Raw genomic sequence first — 9698 nt, forward strand, 5'->3', positions numbered from 1 at the left:
GTTAAGAGCCCTTCTTATAGTCTCAAAATGACTGATGTTAACACTGACATTAACAAACTGTCAATACATCATTTGTAGTGCTTGATGTGTTGTCAAACCTGGACAGTAAGTGCTGTCAAGTGAGGACAACTAACAGTAAAACCCCACATATAAAATTCATAACCAACCAATAAGCACTTGTCTTTTAGCACACCTACCTTAAATTTAGACAAATGTTTGGCTGTAATTTTTGGTTTGATGTTAAATCTTAAATATAATTTGAATATACAAGTCCATTTAGTTTCATTAATTTGATTTTAACTCTAGCCACATGTATAGGGTAGCACAACATTATTTAGACATTGCTGGAATATAGAAACATGACATTTTTTTTACTTAAAAATAAAAAAGTACCATCAACATACTTCGTGCTGTACATTGATTTAAGTTTATCAGGAAAACACAAGAATAATTTGTCCATTTTGGTACTTACATTTTTACCTATGCTGATCCTATCAGATTGGTAATAGACTTAACCATTAAAACTACTTTGTGATTCTCTCATTGCAGAGAAATATTCTATTTTTTCTTCCATTTATATTAGCAGAAACAAATAGTAACTTACACCACATATAAATTATATGTTATATGGGTAAGCTAGTATATGAATATTTAATACCAGACTTCACAAAACAGCCTTCATCGAATTTAAATCCTTTAAAAATTGAAAACTATTTTTCATATTATATTAATTTTTTATCACTTACTGAAGATACTGTGCTAAATACAAATTTGTAAATTACAGACTGTTTGTTTATGGGGACACCCTTCTTTATATATTTTTGTAATCTGGGGTGTGAACTGACAAGTCTAAGGTCTAATCTGCTTACATTCATTTGCAGAATTTTCTCTTCCTTTAATTCAAGTATTAACATATTTTTACACCTTAGTCTAGCTTTATTTAACTTTATGAATGTACTATTATCTCATAAAATTACTGTAAACTTCCCTCACAACTCTGAATGACAATAAACTAAGGATTATGTTTTGGAAGAGAACTTTTTTCTTATACATAATGTACATTGCAGCATAGGTTAGGGTTATGTTTTGAGAGACTACCTTTTTGTTATACAGAACCACCACACATTACAGCATACTTGTTATGTTTTGAGAGACTACCTTTTTGCTTTCAATAAAAAGTATCCTATATAGTTGACAAGTATATTTTTAAACTACTCAGAATTTTTTTATAACTTTTATCTGAAACTGTAACAGATATAAAAATATTTTGTTAATTTCCTATTTAAAATGAAAAATTATACTTGACTATTCATAATTATATATTCCCAAAGTATGTTTATATATGACTAATGAACTAAATAGAACTATTTCATTTTTAATTAGGCAGGGACTTTGGAACTGAAGTAACCTTAGAGGTTCCAGAACAAGTGGACTTGCTTATTAAACAAGCCACATCACATGAGAATTTGTGCCAGTGTTACATAGGATGGTAAGTAAACATTTATTTCTGAAAACTGTAGGCTGTAAAAGGTAATTAATCAGTTCCAGTACAAATAAATATAATGATAGATATCCTAATGTTTAATTTGCTAAGCATTGTAAAAATTCACAAGAATGTTGATTTTAATAATGTTAGGTTTTATTTGTTCAATATCCAGCATTTTTTAGGTATTTGAATTATTACAGATTGAACATATTTAGGTAAAAAGTACCTTTAAAAAATTAGTACACGCTCAGTTTAAAAATACCATTTACACCAAATTTAACATAAATTTTCAAATAAAGCTTGATATCTAAATCAGTGCAGAATTAATAAGCTTTACTTTTAGTATAGTTTTAAAGTCAATTATCAAGACACTTTTAGCAACTTGAAATGTTGTTTTTGGGGGGAATATGTTTTCATTGGAATGAGCAAAAGTGGTATAACAGTTTATTTATATATATATATATATATATATATATATATATGTATGTGTGTGTGTGTATACGTACATATGCATGTATGCAATGAAGTTGTGTTGTTTGCTGTTTTTGATTTTAGTATGCCATTCTGTATGCCAGGGTTTAGCATATTCCACTGGGAGACATCTGTCCCATTTCTTCTCATGATAAATCCCCTGTTTTTTGTTATGATTTAAAAATATAGAAGAAATGTACTTATGAAACTACACACACACACACTCACATAAAGAGTGAAGCTTAGAACAAATTTAAATTGAATAAGTCCATTATTACACGTAGTAACACACACAATACAAGAAAAATACCATTTGTCAAGAAAATAAAAAAGATATAATTTTTAGAGGAAAATTTCTGCAAGAATAGCTCCCAAAAGTATTGGAGGAGATATCCTGCATACCAAACATAATCCAAAAACTGCAAATGAACAATGAGACAGCTGGCAAGGAAAATCAAGTATGGGTCAGGTATTAGGTGATTTAAGCCTCAATATTCCAACACCCACTACCACTCACTACTAATTGTGGCTGTGGTAGTTATACCCGAAGAACCATCAAATAATTAAAAGTAACATGATAGTAGAAGTCATTTTGTTGCTAAAAGCCACCTTTAATTTATACATTTTGCCATCTTTTTTTTTAAATTCCCTAGAGAAATTTCAGAGCCGTGTGCACTTCACAAATGCCGTATGAGACTACTGGTAGAAAACCTTTTGCACTTTGTAACAGATGGACATTTCTTAAACTTTGCCATTTCATTGCTTTTAAGACATTTAAAATGCTGCCAAACCTGGTTGTTTTTTTCCGTGGAGGTCAACATGACAGGCTAGATTATAGTTTATATCTACCATTTACAAGAGAGTCACTGCAGTGTTTGTGCTGTTTAACACCAGCAGTCACTAGTTTATATCTACCATTTACAAGAGTCACTGCAGTGTTTGTGCTGTTTAACACCAGCAGTCACTAGTTTATATCTACCATTTACAAGAGAGTCACTGCAGTGTTTGTGCTGTTTAACACCAGCAGTCACTAGTTTATATCTACCATTTACAAGAGAGTCACTGCAGTGTTTGTGCTGTTTAACACCAGCAGTCACTTTCATTATAGATGGTGAGCTTTCAGAAACAAAGCTTTAACTAGTACCTCTGCACTATGAAGTTTGTCTCACAACTGATTACAGAAGCCGTTGCTAGTGGATAGTCTGACAATACGCACGTTTGAACTAATGTTCTGAATGTTTTATTTTAACTTTTCAAGGTCAAGAAGCTTTTTATTATTATTTTTTTTTACTAGTAGAATGTGTCAAAAATCGAGAACTGCACAAAAATGAATATTTGGGCATAAGATATACTCTTTCTAAAAGCTCTTTTACAATTAAAAATCATCTCAGTCAATGTTAATATCATGAGTACTGACCACACCATCAAATGTTTTAGTAGTCCCTGTTTATGCATTTATTAACAGCAGAACGACTTTATAACATCCCTTCTTCAAAAGTTTGAAATAGTCGTCTTTGTTTTTAGTTTCTTAACAGAATTCTTAGAACTCAATCGAACATTGAATTTCTAAACAAAATTTTAGAAAAATTATAAATCAAATCTCTATGAAAAAACTGGAATAAAAGTAAAACAAAATCAGGCATATTTACTGCATGTGCATTTTCTTTAAAATATGAAAATGTAACATTTTTGTTAGCATAAAATAACATAAACAATACTCTGATGAAAATTGGCTTTTAAAAAAATAATTTTGATGCTACAACATTACATAAAAATTTTACAGTAGAAAAAGTTTTTGTTAAATGTTAACAAATACAGAAATTAACATCCAATCATATTAGTCACTCTTAGTAGGCCTAACACCTATACACATAATTATTTTTGCATGTTTCTTTTTTCATCTTCTTTATATTCATAAACAACGAATGGACAGACATGTTATTATTCTGCTAGTACAATATTTTGAAATTCAACAAAATGTATAGTTGGAGTATTTCATGCCATGGTCTGAAACTAAGGGCTATTGAGATCATATTGAAAAATGTGTTTACAAAATTTCCTTGTAAGTGACATTTTGGAAGCCTTGTACATAATCCCTATTTGATCTTCCTTGCTATTTCTCTCACTGTCCATCTGAATGTTTTTGGATTATTTCTGATAGATACCCCAATGCTTTTGGGAGCTGTTACCTTAGACATTTTACTTTGAAAGATTATACATTTTTTACCTTCTTCACAAATGGTATAGTTTTTCATTATTTTGTTTTGTGTGTGTTACTACCATGGTAATGGATTTATTTTTATGCACATCATAATTTTGAATTTCGTTGCGAGTGACAGCTCTGGTTTTGAGTTTCACTCTTGGCATTTGGTTTTGTTTTTTATATTTTTTCCCCATTGTTATATATTAAATGCAGAATTTATAACCTATATATATTTGATCTAATTTATAGTATTAGACATGTTTTAATGTGTGTGTGTGTGTCATTTTAGGATCAATCTAATCTAATAGAACTTTGAAACTTAAAAAGAAAATTGCATTTATACTTATATATTGCTGTAACAAAATGTTTGTCCTTAAAGTAAATACAACAAGGCCTTGGTTATAACACAATTGTATTTTTGATTTATAGGTGTCCATTCTGGTAGATGAATAACTGAAGAGATAAAAAAAAAGGCTACTCCAAATAGTTGTCAAGTTTACCAAATATAGAAATCTTATTGTTCAGATATTGTATTTCATTAAATGTTAAATGAATAGGTAAGAACCTAAACGTGTTAAAAACTTGTTTGACAGGAAATATCAAAAGATTTTGTGCAAATTTATATTATGTTCAAGGCCTTTTTAGTAATATTTTCCTTTAATCAGTCTTTTGTTGAGAAATTCTGTCAAAAGTTTAGATTTTTTTTTTCCAATTAAAAATATAAAATAGGTATTGATGACTGTGAAAAAGTATTACTAATATTTAAATTAACACTGAAAAATATTACCCAAAATATTTAATTTGTATCAAAAACAAAAGACACAGCCTTGTTTATCCTAAATCCTGAACAGCAGTGTGATGTAGTAGGATATGAATTAGCAACTTGTTTCTGATAGACAATTATAAAAAATCTGATTATAAAAATATATATATATCGGTGAAAATAATGTAAAAAAATTTTGACATTTCTTAACATTGTTGCTCTGTATTGAATTATTTTGAGACTTAGTATTTGAGAATAAAAATGGCCAAGTGCAACTTAAACTAGAATCAAAACTTTATTTATTCAAAAGTGTAGTTACTATAACAGTTGTGTCATTATTTTTGATAGTGATAGTAAATTTTTGTTCATGATTTTAAAATATCATAGAATGTTGTTTTATTTTTTAGCTAGTTCCATTTCCACTTTTATTTGAACATGAAGTCTGTAAATTATAATAATTTTACTGTATCCATTGTACTGTAGTATCTGACATTAAGTTTATATTAACTCTTATCATTTCAAAACCACCAATTGAAGACCTGCAAACATCTGAAACATGTTGGACTGAAAAATTATTTGGTTTTAATACCTTCATTTATTAAAATTGTAATTGGATTACTGAGTGCATATTGAAACAAAAATATTTTTGTCAAAACCTTTATATATATATATATGCTGTTAGCATTCCTCCGAGCAGTAAATGCATTCAATGATACAGAAGATTTTACATGCTGCTCCAGAAAGAGGTGCAGTAAATTAATTCATTGATACAAATAATTTTACATACTGTTACTGAAGAAGAAGTAGCAAATGCATTCAGTGATTTTACAAGCTGCTTCTAAAGTAGACTATAAGAACTGAAAACTGACCATAAAGTGTTTTCTAAAGTGAAATGTAATACTATATTTATTTTAATGTACAGCTTTTAGTCTAACACTAGGAAGTAAGAAATGTATTAATTAATTCTTACTCTTGCACTGACTTCGGTTACATTTATTTTTCTGAAGGTGCTGATTTTGTTTACTTCATTTGAGATATGATCTCATAGTAAGTCTCTGCTTCTTACAAACATTGAAAATGCCCTGCCTGTTTGTAACTATGAATTACATTGTAGAAATTAATTTTTTGTGTCATACATGGCCTCCAAAATATTTCTGTACTAATTAAAATAAGAAATAACTTATCATGAACCACAATAGTGGTTCATAACAGGGTTTGCCCAGGAGTTATACAAACATTATAATAGAACATATGGGCAAAAACGATTTTAAAAAGCAGACTTTGTCTTGAAACAACACTCAAGATCTTCTATGTGATTGGCTAAGGTTGATAAAATTTTAATGATAGCAAAAAATTTGATTTTCCGATTTTTTAGACAAAATTCATCCATTTGTTCTTCATATTATTATTATTCATATTTTGCTTGTTTAACAAGCTTACCGAGAATAACGGCTATTAATATTTTATTCAAACCTGGGTAAATCTACTAATAAAACTCCTGCTCATGTCAGAGGATTGTTTTTGATACTGATTTTTGAAAGAAAAGTAGAGATTTTACCAGTTTTTTCATCACTACTGGCCAAGTTTATCTTCGAAGCCATTCAAACACTGAATTTTACAGATAAATCAGCTAAGTATACTGCACCAAAATGTGTGCACATCCACTAAAAAAACTCCTGCGAATGTTGTATGGCTATTTTTAAATTGATTCTTGAAAGTGAGATTTTTCACCCTCTAAAAAGTTTTTAAGCTCTTCTTTTAAACCAACGTAAGCTTTTCAAAGCACCGTTGTACCAGTCGAAAATGCTTCGTTTTATTAGAGTAAACAATGTGTATATTTATAACAGTTTCTCCAGCTTTATTATTATTATTGATTATGGTTTTACAACTGCTACAGAAAAAACGGCTACGAATATTTTACTGAAACCTGGACGATATTAGTGAAAGAGTACTGATTATGTCATAGGGTAGTTTTGAAATTAATTAAAGCGCCTACGTTTTTTCGTCCTGAATAATTTCTCCAAGTCCTTCACTTTCCGCCATTAAAAAATATGGTGTTTTACTAATGCGCATTAATTGAAATATAATTTGTGCAACTTATAGTGTATTGGATACTGCCATGTTGAGTATTCATTATTTCTCGAGATCGCTGTTGTACTTTGTCTCTACATGGTTTTCTGAAACTATTTTAGTAAGTTTTCTGACAGTAGACGATTACCATAGTAGATTTTCCTACTCTTGTAAGTGATGACTTATTCTACTAAATTTCGTGCTTCGCTTGTTGTGTGTGTTGAAAGAACTTTCAAAGGACCGACGTTGGGGGCAATTCTCTCAACAAATCAATTCTGAAGAGACTCTTTCAACAGACCGATATTGGGGCAATTCTCTCAACAAATCAATTCTGAAGAGACTCTTTCGACAGACCGATGTTGGGGCAATTTTCTCAACAGCTGAGTGTTGAAGGAACTTTTTTGACAGATCAGAGTGGAGCATATCTCTGAACATGAAACAGCAGATAGGGATTCACTTCTAATTGTAGGTAATTGAAGTCATTGGCTAATTTTGAAATTGTTCTTTTAAATTAGTTATGCATATTTTATTTCTGGTTTCTATTGCTGCAAATACTCCCATAGTTTCTACCACTAACATCTAAAGATAGATTATTTATTATTCATGTCATTTGCAGTAAAAAAATTACATTTTCAATGACTTGTTAAGACAACATTTTTTTGTAAACAGTGATCGTAAAAATATATGAATTTGTAAACCACAAAAAAATCAAGTTAATGAATTCTTGCATTGTTAGAAAATACAAATATGAAGTTTACAGTTGAATACCGTCATAAATTTAGTTAATGTTTTTGAAGGCACATAATCAGAAAAGTAGATTTAAGGTAGCACTTCCCCCTTAAAAAAATAGTTTGTTATGAATTTCGCGTAAAGCTACACGAAGGATATCTGCGCTAGCCGTCCCTAATTTAGCAGTGAAAGACTGGAGGGAAGGCAGCTAATCATCACCTCCCACTGGCAACTCGTGGGCTACTCTTTTATCAACGAATAGTGGAATTGAACGTAATATTATAACGCCCCCGCGACCCTCAGATTACAAGTAGAGTGCCCTAACCACCAGGACATAAAACTGGACAAATTTACATGCTGTGGAAACTGTTAAACACTTCTTATAACCTTTAAGTTGAGCATAAAACAAAAGTATGATGTTACAATGTCTGAAAGTACACTTACAGTCATATATTCCATATGTATAATTAATGTGGCAGGGATAAAGAAATACATAACATAAAGTGTTTTAACACCATAACTTAGGAATGATAAAACCGTGAAAAGTAATATACATGCTCTTGGTGAACATCCTCATAGCTTGAATTAAAAACTTTGTACATTTTCTGCAACTTTATCGAGCTATGGGCAATTAATTGTAATTAGTGCCTTCATTAGTGGTAATTAGACTCATAACAAGACAATTAGTGAAGAGTTTTGAATTTCAAAATATTCAAGCTATGGAAGAGTGTAATATCAACAAGTGTGCTAAATTCCATGCTGATATTGGCTTTAGTGGTGAAGCGGAAACGAAATGGAAACAAAGTAGAGTTTATTTTTAATCACTTACTACAGATTACTTAGTAAAGCTTTTAAGACAAAAATGAGTTATTTATGTAGAAAAGAGATCAACTTTAGATTTAGACTAAATGTAAAAATGTGATTTTTGAAATATTGTGACGCTCTTTAAGGGTAAGTACTACTTTAAAATTGATGTACATCGCAATCCAACTTTTTTAGGGATACGCGATTATTTTTTGTTTTATTCTCCCTGCAGAATTTTAAACTAGCGAAAGTTCTTGTGGATCGCGCTTTCACTAATTCTAAGTAATTACATGCCCTCCAGTGGCAAAGCCAGAAACCGGATTTCGATACCCGTGGTGGGCAGAGCACAGATAGCCCATTGTGAAGCTTTGTGCTTAACTACAAACAAACAAGTAATTACACAGGGTTGAGTACTTTATATCAAAATGATTTGGAATATGGAAGTAATGAGACAACTACACTTTATATAGTCGCGGAGGAACGGCTTGTATCAGAAGTACATTTTGAAAATTTCCGGTATGACGTAATTAGCGTGATGCCACCGAAAACTGATCGATTTCGGAAGGGTAAATAACAGCCTTTTTCGATTTAAACTTTCTAAGACGGAAAATTAAATGAGTATTCACGATTACAAGATATACAAAAAAACAAAACAGTCAAGTTGCCAGATGCAGTGTCTATGGATTTTTTTTTGCGATTGGACAACATTTTTTTATTGTATGAAGTTCACTTTGGCATTTCCTATAAAATACCAATAAACATTTGGATAAAATATTTAATGTTGTTTTTGTTTTGTATAAATACACACAACAAAGAAGACATAATCACAAGTTAATTACGAAAAGGTAAATAATATGCTGATTTTAATTGCCACGTTTATAACATGTTGGGGATATTCCATCTGTCAGGGAAGATCTAAACGCCGATATCAAACTATCCAGCAACTAAGGAGAATCAGTTGTTGGGAGTTGAATGCTTGAACCCACAACGTCTCAACTTCAACTGCTTTTCGCTGTCTGCAGCCAGTTGTAGGAAGGATATAACCTTAAAGTATAATTAAACCGTCTTAAAATTTTACAATGTAAAACTCCCAACTTTCGCCATTTTTTTATATATTATCAGTAGATATATATATATATATAAAGCACAACAATATGTATGTCTGTTTATCC

General features: G+C 30.5%; 1 long non-coding RNA gene across 1 annotated transcript; it reads left to right on the forward strand.

Moving 5' to 3' along the window:
• Window positions 1–1383: 1383 nt before the first annotated feature.
• On the forward strand, window positions 1384–5210 carry LOC111088033. Its single transcript, XR_002612657.1, has 2 exons — window positions 1384–1489; window positions 4590–5210. It is a non-coding gene; the product is annotated as an uncharacterized LOC111088033 (long non-coding RNA).
• The last annotated feature ends 4488 nt before the right edge of the window (window positions 5211–9698 follow it).

Source organism: Limulus polyphemus, unplaced genomic scaffold (genome assembly GCF_000517525.1).
Source record: "Limulus polyphemus unplaced genomic scaffold, Limulus_polyphemus-2.1.2 Scaffold3027, whole genome shotgun sequence".
In the NCBI taxonomy this organism is placed as follows: Eukaryota; Metazoa; Arthropoda; class Merostomata; order Xiphosura; family Limulidae; genus Limulus; species Limulus polyphemus.